The sequence below is a fragment of the Pinus tabuliformis genome, chromosome 8 (genome assembly GCF_031772625.1).
Source record: "Pinus tabuliformis cultivar Carrire ecotype Pingquan chromosome 8, CPIR1, whole genome shotgun sequence".
Lineage (NCBI taxonomy): Eukaryota > Viridiplantae > Streptophyta > Pinopsida > Pinales > Pinaceae > Pinus > Pinus tabuliformis.
Genome location: NC_142294.1, coordinates 1834532183 through 1834552075, shown reverse-complemented (window position 1 = coordinate 1834552075; position 19893 = coordinate 1834532183). Strand labels below are relative to the sequence as shown.

At 39.6% G+C, this 19893-nt stretch overlaps 1 pseudogene; it reads left to right on the top strand.

The window, feature by feature from the left end:
* The first annotated feature begins 5901 nt into the window (after positions 1-5901).
* The window catches only part of LOC149243605 (protein TORMOZ EMBRYO DEFECTIVE-like), a 154216-nt pseudogene continuing 140224 nt past the window's right edge, over positions 5902-19893 (top strand).

Here is a 19893-nt window from a genome sequence, read left to right as displayed (position 1 = left end):
TCATGGTAGTTGATAGACTTACCAAGTATGCACACTTTTGTGCATTATCACGTCCATTTAAAGCCAGTACATTTGCTACTGCATTTATGGAAACAATTCAAAAGCTACATGGAAACCCAAAGATTATTGTAAGCGACAGAGATCCCATTTTCACTAGAAATTTTTGGACAAAATTATTTTCTTGTCTGGGTACTCAGTTAGTTCATAGCTCATCTTATCATCCTCAATCTGATGGGAAAACTGAGATAGTAAAAAAATGTTTGGAAGGATATCTTCGTTGCTTTGTATCTGATAAACATACACAATGGGTCAAATGGTTGCCTCTCGTTGAATGGTGGTATAACACTTCCTTCCATAATGCAGAAAAATGACCCCATTTATGGCACCTTATAGATATCATCCACCATCCTGTTGGGTTGTGTTATACTCTTTCCACGACTAGCCCACGTAGTTGGGTTAGAGGGGGGTGGAGCACCCCCTTCGTTGCGCTGATTGCATAGAGGGGGGTTCACAGGGGGTTTGAGGGGTGCAGGTAACCCCCCTCTATGGGGTCCAGGCCAACGCCCTAGAAAATTTTGTTTTTTGGACCCTATATTAGGTTGGGCAGACCTACCTATGGTTTTGTGAATGATTTTCGCACATGGTTTTGGACGCGATGGTTTTCGCTCCATTGTTTTTGACGCGATGGTTTTCGGTCCATGGTATTGGATGCTTCGGCATGCATAAATATGTATTGTAACATTGAAAGGAACATAATGAAAAATCAAGCTGGTAGTCCCGGTTTTGGGATCCAGGGGAAAATATCTATGTATATGTGTTTTATGTGTTATGCTGTCGCATCGTTTATTTTCTATGTTTTAGAATTCATAAGTAGGTAATTTCTGTACGGGGTTAAAACCTACATTTGGTATTGGAGCTATTTTGGCTTCAAGGGGACGCCTTTGTTGCTGGGGGGTTTTGCTCAGGCCTGTGGTAGACCCTATTCAGTGGGAGATATGTGAGATCGATTCTGGTGGTGAAAGAAGATGGCAAGCTGTGGAAAGATAGAGATCAAGAAATTTAATGGTCAGAGTTTTGAGTTGTGGAAACTCAAGATGGAGGACTTGTTGGTGGATAAAGATCAGTGGATCGCAATAGATCCGGGTACTAAACCAATGGGAGTGTCCAATGAAGAATGGAAGAAGTTGGATCAGAAGGCTAAGAGCACAATACTATTGTGTGTCTCAGATTCAGTGTTGCTAAATGTATCAGGGGAAGCTACGACCAAGGCTTTGTGGGACAAGTTAGGGACTTTGTACCAATCTAAGTCTCTGGTGAATAAACTATTCCTACGGAAAAAGTTTTATAACTTGAGGATGAAAGATGGAGACTCAATGACAAAGCATCTGAATGCATTTAATATTGTGGTAAGTCAGTTGTTATCTGTTGATATTAAAATTTCAGATGAAGATAAGTGCATCAGTTTGTTGTGTTCTCTACCAGATTCGTGGGATAGTCTGGTAATTGCAATAGGTAGCAATGCAACTACCTTGCAGTTTGATGAAATAGCCTCATCCTTGTTGATGGAGGAGATGAGACGGAAAAATATGGAGAGCCAGAATGGTGATGCCTTTTATGTATGAGGACGGTCCCAGAACAGAAACAAAAATAAGTAATCGAGTGGGAGATCTAAATCTAGGGGTAGATCTAAATCTCCAGGAAAACCTGTAAAGGTGGTGTGCTGGAAATGCAGAAAGGAAGGGCACTACAAAAGGGAATGTAAATCTAAAGCTCCTGATAAAGGAAAGGGATTTGATGATGCTCATTCTGCAGAGGAAAAAACCACCTCATATGAAGGTGGAGATGCGTACTTTGCTTCTTCAAGTACACATGTAGATCAAGAGGCATGGTTGATTGACTCAGGTGCATCCTTTCACTTCACTCCCCATAGAGAGTGGTTCTGCGAGTATGAGAAATATGATGGTGGTGATGTCTTCTTGGGGGATGACAGGAAGGCTAAAATTGTTGGTCGTGGAAAAGTAAAGTTGAAGTTTCAAGATGGAAGGGTTAGAACACTTCCAGGTGTTCTACATATTCCTGCATTGGCCAGAAATCTGATTTACGTAAGCAAGTTGGGTGATGCAGGTGTAAAAACAGTGTTCGAGAAGGATACCTGCAAAATGGTTTGGGGAGCATTGGTATTGATGCAAGGAGTTCGGATTAGAACTCTGTACAAGCTGCAAGGTAACATTGTTATTGATGGGTGCAACAGTTCTGTGGTTCCTAAAAGTGGAGCAGAAAATCTAGTGGTCTCTAGAGAGAAGACCATGTTGTGGCATCAAAGGCTTCGACATATTGGAGAGAAGGGCCTTCGAATACTTCATGGTAAAGTTATGGTAGGAGGTATGAGTAATAGCTCTCTGGATTTTGATTTCCGTGAAAATTGTGTATATGGGAAGCAAAATTGGGTGAGTTTCCCCTTTGGTGGTAAGAGGGTGAAATAGATATTAGAACTTGTGCACAGTGATGTGTTTGGACTTGTGAAGGTCCCATCACTGAGTAATTTTGTGTACTATGTATCATTTATAAATGACTTCTCAAGGAATACATGGATATATTTCCTTAAGAAGAAATCTGAAGTCTTTGAAAGGTTTAAAGAATTTAAGGCTTAGGTGGAAAACCAGACAAAGAAGAAGATAAAGGTGTTGAGGACAGATAACGGTGGAGAGTTTTGCAGTAAGGAATTTGAAGAATTTTGTAAGTGTGGTATAGCACGACAAAAGACTACTCCATACACACCTGAGAAGTTGGGGGATTTCTCTCTCTGAGTTGGAATGCCATATTAGTATCAAACCCATCAGGAAATTTTATCAGTGCTAAGTCAGGTGGGGGCCTAAGATTGACTAGTATTGCATTGTATATATTGTTAAATCTGGTATAGTAATCCTGGACTGTTTCATTTGTTCCTCTTTTAATGTTTTCATATTCTGAAAGGATCTATAGAGGATTCTTTTTCTTTTCCCATCTATTTAAAAATTGTTGATAAAATACATCTAGACTATCAATGCTATTAGTAGGTAACGCTCTAAACCATTTCCTAACATCACCAGCTAGAGTTTGAGAAAAAAGTCTCATTTGAACATCTCCAATATCAATTTCATGCAATTCAAAGTAATCTGTCATTTTGTTTACATGATGATGTGCTGTATAAGGTCCTATGCCATCAAATTGGACAATTTTGTTTTGGTAGTCTTGTGGCATGGCACCCAGTGGGGCAAGTAACATAAGAGGAGCATATATATTTGCCATGGCTCTAAGTTGGGCAGGGCTAAGAAGTGGGGTTGGGGTACTAGGAGATGATACAGTAGTTGATGGAGAACTAGGAGTAATAGGTGATTGATGGGTAATGGTAGGTTGGTAGGGAAGTGAAGGTATAAATGGAGGTGAGGAATGAACTTCAAAGGTGGAAGGGAATAATGGTGAACTAAGGGTAGTTGACACTGGTTCAGAAAGCTCAAGGATCTTAGCAGTAGTAAGGGATGATTGAGGGGAATTTAGAATGTAGTCATCAATTGACTGGTTTGCCTTTTGGACTTCGAGATCTGCAATAAACTCTAGGTCTAGAACTATGTCATCAAGTGCACTTTTATACCTGGTTCTAAATAGGAAAGGTCAAATGACTCATCAAAGGGGAGGTCTTCTAAAAACAACCACTCATCAGGGCATGAATCTACTTTGATTGAAGGTGTTGGACTAACTAAACTTTCTTGTCTTTTGGATCTTCTCGAAATCAGGTTGGGATTATCCACTACTGGGGTAGGGTTTGGATCTGGATTAGCCCTAGTATAGTGAGTTCTCCTTGAAGCCAGAATTTCAAGCTTTTCTAATTACTTTCTTTTTGTGAAATTTTGTAAATAACTTCTAATAAACCCTTCAAGAGGCTTGAAATAAAGATTTGAAATTTTCTCAAAGGTTTATTAAGACTGAGGGTTTGATTCCCTAGTATGGTCACCACTATGTTATCACTCAGAAGTTTTCCCTAGAAGTTATCAAAAGAAGGAAGCATCCGAGGTAACCACAAACCAATCTTTTAGGCTTAGGCTCTAGCCAACCTAAGTCCAGAGAGGGCTCTCTCTTTATAATTTAGCTTTGTTTTTATGGGATTTTAGGCTAGTTCTTAGTGTTCATGGGGTTTTGATTTTGGATTGAAGGTTGGGTGGTGGAATTCTTGGAGCAGATGGATAGAGCTAGGTCTTCAAGCCATTGGGCTATGGAGTCAACAAATGGATAGCATAACTGGATTAAATCATTAAAGGGAATGTTCACAGGGTAGGCTAGCAAAGCAAAAGGCAAATATTTAGGCCTAATGGGTGAAGTGATTCTAACCAGGGTGAAAGGGCACTTAAGAATCCTTGGACCGGGATCAGAATGAAGAACAGAGGATGATCATGAACAAAGGGCAATTAAGAATCCTTTGCTATATACCAAAGGAGAAACTACGAAAACTAAGGAGCAGTTAAGAATTCCCTAGCTAAGATAGTTTAGGAGAAAATATTAAGAATGTAAAGCAGTCAAGACAGAGTGCATTCAAGCAATTTCTGAAATATCATTCCTTGCTATACATTTAGATTTTAAAGAAACAAATAAGATTATGGAAAAAACATAAGGAAAAACAACATTGAACATGAGAGAATACTTATTTGTATTTCGCTTTACACAAGAATCCTGTAAAATATCTTATCTTTATTCCTTGATCCAGCAAGCCAATCCAGTCATTGATACAATAGAACTTTGATTTGAGAGAAAAAGTCTATAGAAATGTCTTGGAATCCACCCTACATACTTCAAAATGTGAAGTATTTATACAAAAATATTTACAAAATATCTCAAAACAACTTGAGATTTAATCTAGGGAATAAAAATATCTTCTTGCATGAAGATAGAGACAGATGTTAAATTGCTTCATGTTGTCCCTTTTATTATGGTGTTGCTGGTTATTTCTGTTGAGTTGGAGCCCTTTAAGTTGGCTGATATTTGTAGCAATTCTACACTGGAATCTTCTTTTCTTTCATCTTTCAACTGATACTCTTTGACCCTGCTACTCTTTGACCTTGCTGCTCTGCTTTTACCTGTTTCACTGGCTGTCTTCAAATTTACTATGCAGTAACTTTCTAATGTAAATTTATCATAGTAAATCTGTCATTTTTCCCACCATTCTGCATCAGGTAACTTTATTTTTACCATCCTTCTGTAGATTTCATCTGCCTCTGTGTATTTTGCAAAATTTGGTTTGGTGAGAAACAAATGTTTCACTTCATGCTCTATGAAAAACAAGTTCTCAAATGTATCATATAATACTTTGTCTGTTGGAAAAGCTTTAATTGCCGAAGAGATGGCTTGTTCCTTGGCCAATTTCCTCAGTCTATCACTACTATCTGCATGTTATGGAACTTTTCTTCTAAGTTGTGCATGAGTTTTCTTTTGGAAAGAACCTTTCTAATCTCTAGAATGGCTTTAGTCCTATCTTCTATGTTAAGCTCTTGGAGCTCATATTGGTTCTTGCTGTTTAGGAAGTGGATGAGTCGATTTGCATCCTCTGGTTTATCTCCCAATTCTTCCTTCACTTTTTGGATAGCTTCAGTGGCTATCTTCACTAATTCTGTCTACTCAAATATAACCTGAATTGATGGCCAAATATCATTGACAGAGTCAATGATATTGGCCCAAAGAATTTCTTTGGTTTGTCCTAGAGGTTTCTGTAATGTTAAATCCTTCTCCAGGATTTTGATTCTTTCACCCATTCTCTGGGCCTTCTGTGTTTCTTCTTTCTACTGGAGTTGGGCAAGTTTGCAGTTAGTTTCCAAACTTGCCACCTTTTCCTTTAATCTTTTCAGCTCTGTAGCCTGGATAGACATATCTTCCATGGCTTTCACAAGTTTTGTTGCTTTATCTGTTGATGTACCTGTTACTGTAGTAGATTCTGCAGTTACTGGCAATGTTGTGGCAGGTGGAGCTGTGGGTGCCAGTGATGCTACCAATGTGGAAGGAACTACTGTAGATACTGTGGGGATGACAGTTCTAGAAGTTGTGGCCAAGTCACTTTGCTTCGACTGAATTAAAGTGTCCAACTCCTTCTCTGTCTCCTTGAGTTGATCGTTTAGCTTCAGGACCAAGTCCATGAGCTCTTCATGTCCTTGTTGTGCTTCTAGGACTTCTTGTGTCTGTGGGTGATGTAGCTGAGGTATCTTTAGCTACTTCTTGAGTGCAGCAATGTCATCATTTTTCTTCTTAATCAACTGTTCTGCAGCTTTTACATCTTTGGGATCGTGTCCCAATTCAATCACTAAGTCATCTAAGGACTTGATTCTATTATCCTTGGCCTGTGAGGAGGCCTTCTCCAACTAGAATTGGGCTGATATATTGTTTAGGGAGTTTTGTAATTGGTGGGAAGCAATGGCCTTCCCTATTAATGTGGAGTATATCATCTCCCCTATTTTCTTGTGTAGTTCAATCTAGTCAATGGGATGAATATCCCTTGCCAGTACTTCAAAGTCCACTTTTTTAAAATTTGATGATGTCCTTGGCTGCTGAGTGGTTTGCTTGATGAAAGTCATTTGCATTTTCCCCCCTTTGATATCAAAGGCTGACATTAGCCTTGTTTGATTAGTGGGGGTCATTTTCAGATACTGTGCATATGTTTGGGCCTTAAGCCTCTCATTCCTAGCCTTGATTTCTTTGTATTTCTCCTTAATATCTTGATCTTTATCTGCAGGCATCCTAAAGGAGGATACCTCAACACTTTGTTGCCTCATCAACATCTGAGTCTATGATGTAGAGGGCTCCTGCATACTCCTAGATGGAGTGGTGGGCCTACTTCTTTCAACCTCTGTGTTGGTGACCTTAGCTGAGTCATCAGTGAACTCTTGCTCAGAGGCTGGATTGGGCTTTTGCCTTTTGTTTGACTCTTGCTGTACATCCGAAGTGGGCATTCCTGAAGTGGAAGCCCCTTCTATGTTCCTTTTTGGGACCTTCTCCTCATTCTGAGGAGTTTGCATGACTGGATGGGCACTAGAAGTAGTTTCTGGTTCTTCTGATGGTTCTGTCCTGGTCGACTGATCTGGCCTATCTAATTGTTCTGGCCTATCTGACTGTTCTAGCACCTGCAGGAAATAATCCTCATCAAGTTGTTTTTCTAGATCTATTAATGTGTTTTCCACAGCAACTTCAGTACTATCCCTGTCCTCTAAAGTGTTTTCCACCCATTGCAATCGGTTGGCATACTTTTCTATCTCAAGGATGTGGTGATGGATATAGAGAGCCATCTTGTTTTTCTACCTTCTTTTGCAGATGAAATCCAAGGGATCATATCTCCATATGAAGCTCTATTTTAGTTTTATTCTCTAAAGGATTAGGTCTGCCTCCTTTCCAGCTTCTCTTCTATTACAAATAAAAGGACCCAATTGGTCTTTGATCTTGAGTTGGGCTTTCTTTTTGGCTTTAACAAAGTTTACCTCATCTGAATTTATTATCTGCCTATATTACTCCAGGGAAAATAACCTCATTGGGAGGTATTTAGGTAGTTTGTATGGGGCCAGCTCACAGCCATAAATCTTGATTTCAGTGTGGTTTTGGTACAAGTACCAATCTCCCACCTGATGATTGATGTTTAGATGAAGGACTCTCCTAATCTCAGGACTGATTCTTGGTGGAGGAGTTCCACTGAGCATGGTCATCACAGGGTGGACAAAGGAATCTATGAATTCATTATATGAATAGGGGGAGGGATGTTGATGAATCAATGGGGTCCAGAAGATAACTGATCTTGGTTGGCCCTTGGTGTCCAATTTTTGCAAGGTAAGTGGGAATTTGTCTGACTGGTAATATAGGAAAAGGTGATACAAGACCGAGGAGTATTTGAAGACTCTCTCATTACTCATTCTGAGGAACTGTTCATGCATCCTATCAGCTATGAACTGAGCATAGTCATATATGACAGCAGGAGGCTGCCCTGGAGTGTATATGGACATGAAGGCTAAAATAATCTCATCAATATATTCACTGGTGGTATAACCCAGGACACTAGATATCATATCCACAATACTTCTACCCTAAGGAGAAAATAAAGCGGCTACATATGGAGGGGGGTCTTTGGGGGTATACTTCTCTTCTTCAATGAAGGTTTGGATTATTTGGGCCAATCTTGCAGGGCTAAGTTTGGGATATAAGTCCAACAGGTCTCCAATGGAGAGGGGAGTTAGGTTTTGGCCAGGTTGGAGTTGTAGCATCTCATTTATAGACTCAGCAATGATGGTGAAAAGTATAGTCTGGTTTGGGGACATGACTGCTCTTTGACTAGGAATGTAATTGGCATGACAGTAGTGTACAATTTCTAGGAAAATGTGAACTCTAGGGAACTAGTATTTAGGCAAATTGAACTCCCATAGCCCAATTTAATAAGCCTGGTTCAAGTATCTATCCCTACTTTGGCAGTATGCTTTGAGTGGGGATTCATGGACAGAGGTTTCCTTTATCTAGAAATCCCTATTAGCCAAGGGGAGGTGGTCCAGGTCTAAATGGGGTGTAGAGATGGGTCTCACATCCATGGCAATTGGGGTAGCCATTCTCAGTTCTTGTGGATTTGAGAATGGGGAAGGTAATTTGCAGTGTTTTTAGGGCAATGGTGTTTAACACAGAGTGGGTTTAAGTCCTTGAGCTTCTTTGATTAATTTTTATCTTTTAACTAAGAAAACTCATTAACTGGTTTTGAAATTGACAGGGTTTCTCGGTGAATTGTGGCTTAAATACCTGGAATTGAGGTAAAATGGCTCTGAACAGGGTGGCTGGTGACTACAAATGGTCGAAAAGGGCTCTGTGTAGGCTGCAAGGTTGTCTGAGTGTCTTTGAAGTGCAACTGGGCATGGGTTGACAACTTCAAATGTTTGTAGACGACGTGCATGCACGCAAAAGTTTTACCGTTGAAATTTTAGAAAAACAAATGATTTGGGGCTTTTGGCTTTTGTGCGTGGGAAAATTATTTTTGGTGGGTACAGGGTGAACAGTGATATTTTTGTTGCATAGCGGGCGGGTGGTAAATGGTTTCTATTGCACCGCTTACGGGCGCTCAGTGGTATTGGGGAGAGGCCGCCCGATGCCACTCATCGACGAACACGTAGCATTGGGGGTTGGTGGAAAAACCACTTTTTCGGGTGGGTATAGTTCGGTGAATGGGTTGGCCTGATATGGATAAGGGCCGTTAGATGTGGAGGGAAGTGATCACATGGTGATCGAGCGAGGAAACTGCACGGAGGGTAGTGGGGGGCCCAGCGGGCGCTTAAGTGCAGTAGTATCGGGTTAATGACGGATTAAGGCAGGATTATGTCATCGAGGTGATTAACGAAGGATTTAATCGGGGTTAACGATTGAGGGCGGGATTTTAATATTTTTTAGGGATAAGGGGTAGCGATATAGTTTATATTTAAACTAATGGGTGGGGTTATTTTATATATAGGAGCTATATATATATATATATATATATATATATATATATATATATATATATATATATATATATATATATATATATATATATATACGGGAAAATGGGTTTTCATCGGGATTTAATGTAATAAAATTAGTAATTAATACAAATGGGCGGAAAAGGGACACAACAATAAGTAAATTCTCTTTTTGTGAATTTTGATGTTTTCACATATTAACATTAATACTTAGGGTAATGTGTTTTTGTGGGTTTTTTGGGAAAAAGGGGTTTTCCATGGGGGTGATCACTTTCTCTAGGAAAATAGTGTTTTAACCTTAGGAAAAGGGGTTTTATTAGGGAAATGGGGGGGAATGAATTTTTGTGAGGGGAATTTAGTACTTGATATCCATAAATCATTGAGTCGAGGGTCCGGTCCCTCCAAAAGTCAGAGAAATGCTCTGAGCCTCTTTGACTTAAAGGTTTTTGAGCACTTTGAACTTTATTATGGGAAATTAGTAAAGTAAAGGAGTAAAATGAATGGGGGAAGTTAATTAATTGACTTTGCGAATCATTTTTATACTTGATTATTCACTCATATCTGGAACTTTAAAATGAGAATGATAAATATGCTTTTTGTCTAATCAATCATCATACTTCTGCAACCTTTCTTCTACTTACCCATCTACTCATCCTACCATTTTTACTTCTCTTTATTAGGGTGCATTTGAGCTAGCAAACCCTTATCAAATATTTTTCTTTCTCTTTACAATAGTAAACTAAATAAATCTAACCTTATTACATCCAAGGGCTCAGATTCAATAGTTAAGCTCCTTTTGTTTACTCTACCTATCTAATTATCTGCCAAGATTACACTGTTTGGCCAGATTTTTATTGTCTTGCCAGATTACATCCAAGGGCTCAGATTCAATAGTTAAGCTCCTTTTTCTTAAGCTTGGTTTGAAAAATTATTTTGAAGGAATTCAAATGGCATAGTAGAGCATTATTATCGGTAACTGATGCCCTGAGGAAAGAAAATGCAAACACCTAGTAAGCAACCTGAAAGCTCTAGCATGACTCATGAAGAAGAGGAAGAAATGCTACATGATATATCAAAATTACAAGACCAAGTGCAACAAATGTCACTCTTACAAAAGCTAACAGAAGCTAAGATAAATGGCATGGAATCTAAGATAAACGGCGTGGAAGCTAAGATGGATGATTTGAAGACAGACATGGCCGATTTGAAGACAGATTTGACAAATTTTCTACAAGAAATACTTACTAATGGTGAAAGGGTAGTAAAGGAAACTCATGACGCGAACAAAAGAAATGTTAATCATGATTTCATAGACTCTAATGTGGGATTGAAGACCCACCATATTCTAAAAATCGATATGAGGAAGTTTGATGGCAAGGATCCCGCAACATGGATATTACAGATGGAGCAATTTTTTGATCTCAATAATGTGCAAAACACACAAAAGGTATGTATTGTAACTTTATATTTGGAACCAAATTAGTTTGTATGGTATCAATGGCTTTTCTCTCGTAAAGAAATTATCACTTGGGCATTTTTTACGGAAGAATTGACAACACATTATGAGGATACAAAAAGAAACACTTTTTTTAGCCAATTGATAAGTCTCAAACAAAAGGGTTCAATAATGGAGCACATTGAGGAGTTCCAAAAATTGAACATAAGGGTAAAAAATATTTCAGAGGAGCATAGGATTGATGTGTTCATAGGGACTTTAAAGGATAATATCCAACATGATGTTCGCCTTTGGGAACCTGATTCATTAGAGAAGGCATTGAGGTTAGCAAGAAAAATGGAAAGCAAAATTATGGCAACCAGGAAGCATACCACTCACAACTATAAAGATGGAAGTGTTGTTACCCCTAGTCTTCCACAACCTATAAGGTTGAGACCACAAAAATTGGAAAAAAAAAGAGAAAAAGGGCTTTTTTACAGTTGTGATAGAAAATACACTAAAGGTCATAAGTGTGCTGAGAAGAAATTATTCTACATAGATTGTGAAGAGGAAGAAGAAAAGGAGCAAGAAAGGTCAAAAGAAGAGGATATACTCCATGAACAAAGCCTAGATAAAGAATAAATGAATCCGACCATATCTTGTAATGCATTGGTGGGAATTACCACTCCTCAAACCATCAAGATAGAAGGACAAATCAAGAAGAAAAAGGTAATAGTGTTGATTAATTCAGGAAGTACACACAATTTTATTCATTGTAAGGTAGCAAAAGAATTGAATTGCTTCCTATATCTAGCACCAGAGTGTCAAGTGATGGTTGCAAATGGAGGAACAATAAATTGCTCTGGAAAGTGCCATAATATCAAGCTATCCATTGCAGAATATGTATTGACTAGCCCAATGCTTTCCATTCCAATGGGAGGTGCTGATGTTGTACTAGGAGTTCAATGGCTACAATCCTTGGGTACAATAGCTTTTAATTTTCAAGAACTTTTCATGAAATTTTTTGTGGAAGGAAAGGAAGTTGAATTAAGGGGTATTGCAGGGAAACCAGGAAAGATAATCAGCTCTAACGGTATGACAAAGCTTCTAAAAAAGGAACAAAGAGGTGTAATTGCACAATTATGTTCGCTAGATGTTTCCACATCGAAATCATCTATTTCTCCAGATCTCCAAAAAGTCTTGGACAATCATTTCAAGGTATTTGAGACTCCCAAAGGTCTCCCACTTATTCGTGATCATGATCATGCTATTCATCTGATTCTAGGAAGTGTTCCTCCAAACATCAGGTCGTACAGATATCCCTATTCCCAAAAGAGTGAAATTGAACGTATGGTTGCAAAAATGCTAGAGGCTGGTATAATTCAACCTAGTCAAAGTTCTTTCTCTGCTCCAGTAGTATTGGTGCACAAGAAGGATGGATCATGGCGCATGTGTCCAGATTATAGGGAGCTCAACAAGCTCACTATTAAAGATAAGTTTCCCATTCCTGTCATTGATGAATTACTGGATGAATTGCATGGATCAATTTACTTCACCAAGTTGGATCTTCGTTCAGGATATCATCAAATCAGAATGAAGACTGAAGACATTCCAAAAACAACATTTAGAACTCATGAGGGTCATTATGAATTTTTGGTCATGCCTTTTGGCCTTACCAATGCACCTTCTACATTTCAAGGTTTGATGAATTCCATTTTCAAACCCTTCCTTAGAAAATTTGTGTTAGTATTTTTTATGATATACTAATCTACAACAAGTCTTGGAAGGATCATGTTGAACATGTTGACAGGGTGCTACAACTATTGGAGGAGAAACAATTATATGCAAAAAAATCCAAATGTTTCTTTGGAGTACAAGAGGTGGAATATCTGGGTCATATTGTATCTCATGAAGGAGTTAAGGTAGACCCTAGCAAAATTAAAGCCATTAAGGAATGGAAAATCCCCACATCCATAAAGCATCTGCGAGGATTTCTCAGGTTGACAGGGTATTATCGCAAGTTTGTTAAGAATTATGGGAGAATCGAAGCACCTCTAACAACATTATAGAAGAGAGAAGCATTTTCATGGACTCCAGAAAAAACAAAGGCCTTCAAACATCTTAAAGAGGCAATGTGCCAAGCACCAGTCTTAGCTACACCGAACTTCACAAAAACCTTTATTGTGGAATGTGATGCTTCAGGAAATGGAATTGGTGCTATTTTAATGCAAGATGAAAGACCCATTGCTTTTGAAAGTCGTCCAATCAAGAGAAAGTTTTTACACAAAGCTATTTATGAGAAGGAAATGTTGGCAATACTACTTGCACTTAAGAAATGGCCCTACCTAATGGGAAGACACTTCAAGGTAAAAATAGATCATGATAGCCTTAAATACTTTTTAGAACAAAGATTATCCTCTGAAGAGCAACAAAAGTGGGTCACAAAGATGTTGGGTTATGACTTTGAAATCATCTACAAAAAAGGGAAGCAAAATGTGGTGGCAGATGCACTCTCAAGAAAGGATGAGGATGTGGAAGCATTGTTGTGTGCCATTTCTATTATCCAACCAGATTGGATAAATGAAGCAAGGGAGGAATGGAAGAATGATGAAGAAGTGTGGGCACTTATTCAAAAGTTACAACAAGATTCCAGTACATCTGATACATTTAGCTGGAAAAATGATTCGTTATGGTACAAAGATCACTTATACCTCTGTAAGAATTCCCAACTCAAACAAAATATTCTTATGGAATTGCACACTTCTCCCTTAGGAGGGCACTCAGGATTTTTAAAAACTTACCACAGGGTTAAGAAGGAATTTTTTTGGGATGGCCTTAAATCGGATATTCAAAAGTTTGTGGCAGAATGTTTGGTTTGCCAACAAAATAAAGTTGAAACAATTAAGACCCTAGGTCTATTACAACCTTTATCCATTCCAAGCCAATGTTGGGAGGAGGTTTCAATGGATTTTATCATAGGTTTACCCAAGTCTAAGGGAAAGAGTGTCATCATGGTGGTAGTTGACAGACTTACCAAGTATGCACACTTTTGTGCATTATCACATCCATTTAAAGCTAGTATAGTTTCTATTGCATTTATGGAAACAATTCAAAAGCTACATGGAAACCCAAAGATTATTGTAAGTGACAGAGATCGCATTTTCATTGGAAATTTTTGGACAGAATTATTTTCTTGTCTCGGTACTCAGATAGCTCATAGCTCATCTTATCATCCTCAATCCGATAGGAAAACTGAGATAGTAAACAAATGTTTGGGAGGATATCTTCGTTGCTTTGTATCTGATAAACAGACACAATGGGTCAAATGGTTGCCTCTAGCTAAATGGTGGTATAACACTTCCTTCCATACAGCAACAAAAATGACCACATTTATGGCACTTTATGGATATCATCCACCATCCATCACATCATATTTAAGAGAAAATTCTAAGGTTCAAGCAATGGAACATCACATCAAGCATCAACAACAAGTCCTCAACTCTTAAAGGATAACCTCGTGTTGGCGCAGAATAGAATGAAATAGCAGGCATATCAACATCACAGTGAAAGAAGTTTTGATGTAGGTGATTGGGTATTCTTACGGCTACAACCATATAAACAAATGTCCCTCAAGCAAGCTAAGAAGGATAATAAATTATCACCAAAGTATTATGGTCCGTACAAGGTGTTGCAAAAGATTGGTACTATGGAATACAAATTGGAGCTTCCTGCAGCTTCTCGAGTGCACCCAGTTTTCCATGTTTCATGTTTAAAGAAGGTTATAGGCGACAAGCTCCCAGTTCAAACAATGTTTCCAAAACTTGACGAGGAAGGAAAAATTATATTAGAACCGGAAGCAGTCACAGAAACAAGAACTCGACAACTATGAAATCGATCAATTTCGGAGTATCTCATCAAGTGGAAGAACTTATCCGCTGAAGATTCCACATGGGAAGATGAGAATTTCATACAGAAGCATCCAGAACTACTCAAGTGTTGAGGACAACACTTTTTTGAAGGAGAGGGGCATGTTAGGTCCCTATAATACTAGTGATTACCCCATTACTACTGTATTTGTATCCCTTATTAATATTGTTGTGCCCCTATTGTCCCCATAATGTTATTATTGTGCCCCATAGAATCCCTCTATTGTTATTTTTGTGCCTTTATATTATTATTGTTAGGTCAGCTGGGCTATATTGTGACTCCTTAGACTCCTATATATAGAAAGGAGGTTTTTTCATTTGAATCATCAAAGAATCATTCATTTGTGTAATGTAAAGGAGGTTGCCCCCTCAAAGAGGCTGAATTCTAATGCGTTGATCTATCTTTTCTATCTTTTTGTGAGCTGGTTTCATAACACATCGCCATATTTAGAAGTTTTTTCCAAGCATTTTTGTTGTCCTTGATCTTAAGCATACTCGTCATAAACTCTATTTTTCTCAAATCTATGTAATGGATGCCTCTAGAGCTCACTTATACATTCGATCATCAAGCTCTAGCTTCCCCAGGAGATCAAGGAGCCTTCGGGGCATTGTCTTCACTTTTCAGGTCGAGTTTTTCTTTTATCGTCTTTTGTTGCTTTTTCTGTCACCTTTTGTTGTTCAACTTGTGAGAGCGTTGTTTCACTTGTTTCTATGAATGACCATCAGTGTTTTAACTTGTATAAGTGTTGTTTCAAGTTATAGATTTCCTTTCTCAAGTTTTTCATTAGTTTTCCCATTTTTTCACCAACAATCATTGTTGCGGCGACTCCCTTCGCATGCCCCATGTTCCTTTAGTTTGATCCATTGGTGCACTTGTTTTACATGCATGCATCTATCCTTAGTCAGATTTTCACTCATCTTGAAATCATCCTTTAGATTTTCTTGTTTTCACACTCCTAATGGACAGATCTCAGATCCCTTTGCCTAGATATCACACTTCCCTGCATGAATTATGCAATCTTGGATCTCAAGACCTCTGCCTTGACTTCTGGAATTGCATAGAGCCTATCATGGGATGGTTCCAACTATGCACTGCACAGTTCTAGGAGATAGTCTCCCAACTTGGTCACTGAGACTACGCAATGTGCAGTCTCTCCCAGGCCCTAACCCAGACTGAACTATGCATTGCATAGTTCCAGTCATCAATCTTCCTCACTCACTGTTGCGACTATAGTGCTGTTATAGACATTTTTGTGCCTTACAGCATGAAGCATGAAATGTCCATAATCTAAGGGATCCAAAGTCCCTAAACATGTTGTTCCTACCCCTAGAGGAACAAGGTCAGCAAACCACAACACTGAATAGCAGTTCTCCACCTGAAAACACTCAAAAACAAGGCAATTCTGGATCATGTCAACTGCTCCACTGAGCATCTGCGCTGAATGTCAACTGCTCCACTGTCTACCTGCGCTGAATGTCAACTGCAAAGAAGGCTACCTGTGCTGGGCGAGTTGGGACATGTGGCACAGTCATTCCTCAAGGTGTCAATGCCCAGGAAGCTTCCAAAATGACACTTGGATCAAGGAATTCGACTGGTGATGAGTAAGAGGGTCTAGATCTCCAAGTGGAAGCAAGAACCTCCAAGTGGACCCAAGAACTGAAGAATAACTGAAGTGAGAGAGGACACTAGTCAGCTTCATGCCAGCCTCAAGCTGACTCATCCTTTCTCCAAAACTCCTATATATAGAGCTCTCTCATGAGGTCTAAGGAGGCTGGAATCTTGTGAATGTAAGGAAGTGCTATTGGTTTTAGTTTAGAACTATTGGTTGATTTGCTTTGAAGGAGGTGAAGAGGAGATTTCTTTCTGCTGGGAGGTGATGCTGTATTGGGCCTTTTATGGTTGTATCACTTCCTGAACTTTACTTCTTCCATTAATAAAGCATTTGAGGTTCTTATATATGCATGTATCTCAATGATGTATTGTTATGCTTGTGTATTTGATTTATTCTAATCCTTGAATCAATTATGAATGTATGCTTCTTGTAGTTTCCCTCTCTTGTCATTTTGCAGGATCTTGGTGTAGCTGGGCCAGTGAAAGAGCAAGGAGCTGGGAGCAAGCAGCAAGGAGAGAAGATTGGATCATCCATTAGCGAAATACATCGGTTAGTGGATCTCTTTCTCCCCTATTTTACTTTCATAAAGAAGAAATCTTAGATAGCTTTGCTTTGATTGTTGCTGAGGTACTATCACCCTTAGAGTGGGATAGGGTCATTCCGTATTGGATACTTTTCCCAACAACAAATTGGCGACTCCTTTATTAATCTGAGGTACTATCAACCTCAGATTACTTTTACTGATGCCTTCTTCAGGTGGTTCGAGCGCCAGGAGATGGTATTTTTCGAGTATCCATATGTGGGTATGGATTTCCGAGGTGATCCGGACTTGGTGTTACCGGATGGCGAACAGTGGGGCGCTATTGGTAAACTCTTTGACCATATCACTGTTTACTGTTCTTATTCATAATGTTGTTATGCTTTATTCTATCAAGACTTTTACTCATACTCTTGTGTGCATGCAGATGTTGGTCCTGTCCGTCCAGCAGTTCGTCCGAGACCACCAGTTGCTGCCCCGGCAGTGGAGCCTGCTAGGAGAGGTATCCTCCGCGACCTTGACGATACTGAGACCCTTACAGTTGTGCAGGAGCAGGTTGAGAGCCTTACTCTCGGCATTCCCGACGTGAGGATCGATGAGTTATCTTTACAGCTGCAGCGACACACTACTGGCGTGCCTAGACGTGTGATCGACCCACCTCTGCATGCGTGGCTCGGTCGGAGAAGGCAAGTCGAGTATAATATACTGAGGCTGCATCAGTGGGATTTTCTCCAAGGCGAAGGCAGTCAGAATAGAACCAAATCCAAAGTTCTTCAGCTTCCCGTCCTTCACCTTGGTCAACTGACTTTTCATCTGAACAAGTACTGCATCACACCAGTTGAATACTTTCGGTTGGAGACACTCCAAGGCGTGCTGCACATAAGATCTGTTGGAAACATGTAGAGCTGCGCTACCGGCCATCCTACCAATGGTATACAAAATGGACCTGAGAGACCTTTCAGTAATCTCACGGATAACAACCTTGCCGTCTCTGCTCGGCTGGGAACCTTCCCTGCAATACTGGCGGATATATTCTCTCACAGAATCGGTCCCCCGGGTCGTACCTGACAAGGAAATGGGGCACCTCGCCTTGACAATCCAATCAAGAAGTACATGTCCTCTATGGTCAAGGGGATGGACTTTCCCCTAATCTGGAATACTTGGTTAATAGGATCCCAAGCATCAAGCATATACTGCAGCAAGGTGATCTGTGCTCTCATGCTAGAGATACGGAAAAACTTCAGCAAGCCACAGTTCCGAAGCGCGTTCACCGTGACAGGGTCATGGAGGGCAATCATGTCCTCCTCTTCATGTTCTCGTTCTCGCCATGTAAGGGACATTTTGTTCAAAGTTCCCTGCAAAGCAAGCAAAAGAAGAAGTAAGTTCCTGAATTTGGTGAAAAACTGGCGAAAATTCATCAAAAAATGAGCCAAAAACTCAGTTTTCTGAGCCCAACGCAGGCAGAGAGTGTCCCACCTGCGCTGAAGGTCAGGCTACCTTAAGGCAGCTTGACATTCAGCGTAGGTTTCGAATGGGAAACCTGCGCTGAAGTTAGGGCACCCTGGCAAAACCCCTGAGGCTCAGAAAAGCTGGGAAACAGGCACAAAACTGAAAAAGGAAACCATGAAAAGAAAGAGCTAGGGTTTAGCTCCTACCTGGTCCAGACGGCGCCGAAAATCGTCCGCAGAATCTCCCGGAATCAGCTGGTGAAAATCAAGGGGGAAGAGGCACCTCCAGAGCTCCAACAAACCAAATGCAAAAGAAATGGTAAAATGAGAGGTAAAAACACCTTTTAATGGCTTTTTACGTAGTTCAAAGCGAAATATTAGGGTTATAATCTCATTTTCATGCAAATATTATTCATTTCTAACAAAGTTTGTTGCAGCAATTGAGAATGCAGTACTATCCTTGAAAAGAGAAAAGCTAGTAATGGTAAAAAATCAAAATTTGACCATATAATCGAGCAGTTTTAGCATAAAGTTCATGCTCGTTAAAAAATAAACACAAGATCCGAGCAGTTTTAACGCGGTCTTCATGCTCGTTAAAAAATAAATAAAAGCAGTGAGCAATGTTTCCCCCAGAGTTTAAGCTCATTTTTAAATAAAAAATGAACCTATCCCGGTAAATAACCACTGTGATCATAAATTTATTAGCCATAAAAGCCTTGGTCGTGTTTGCACCTGCCACCTCCACCGTCATTTGGCCGATCGTTCACCTCCATATGATTGTTTACCCATTTTGAGGAACAGCTGTGAAGAGTGATTTCACCTAGCCATCCTTGTGACGCTGCCGTGATTGGAAAATTCCAACCTGTACCTGGAATCTGCTGCTATCCCTGTTTATCACTCGTTCCTCAAAAGACGAGTCTTCTTTGAGCTCTTTTCAACTGACTCGTAAAATATGAAAAGATTGCCGAGTTTTGGCCTTCCAGCTCGTTAAAGTGACCGGAAGAGCTATCCCTCCTCTAGATTTTAATCTTTTTGGACCTGAGGGATTATTGCACAAAAAGGTCGAGCACTTGTTTTATTCGGCTCGTTAAAGTTATCGAAAACTCATCCCTTCTGTATTGTTTTATACTTTTTCAGACTTAAGGGATTAGATGACGAAAAAGGAATTTTGGAGTTAACTTTCTGTACCTTTTCAGACTCTCTAAAAATGAAAAGGACCGAGTTTTCCTTGTCGTTAGACTCGTTAAAATGATTAAATAGCGACAAACTTGTCTTTAGACGAGAACGAGTTTCCCTATCGCTAGGCTCGTTAAAACATAGCGATGGGCTTGCCCGAAGGGCAGGTTATAGAACAAGCATATGTTATCCTCCTCAAGCTTGACAAAAATAAAGAGGTACTGGTCAGAAATGACTGGGGAAAATTGGGAGAACCTCAAAGC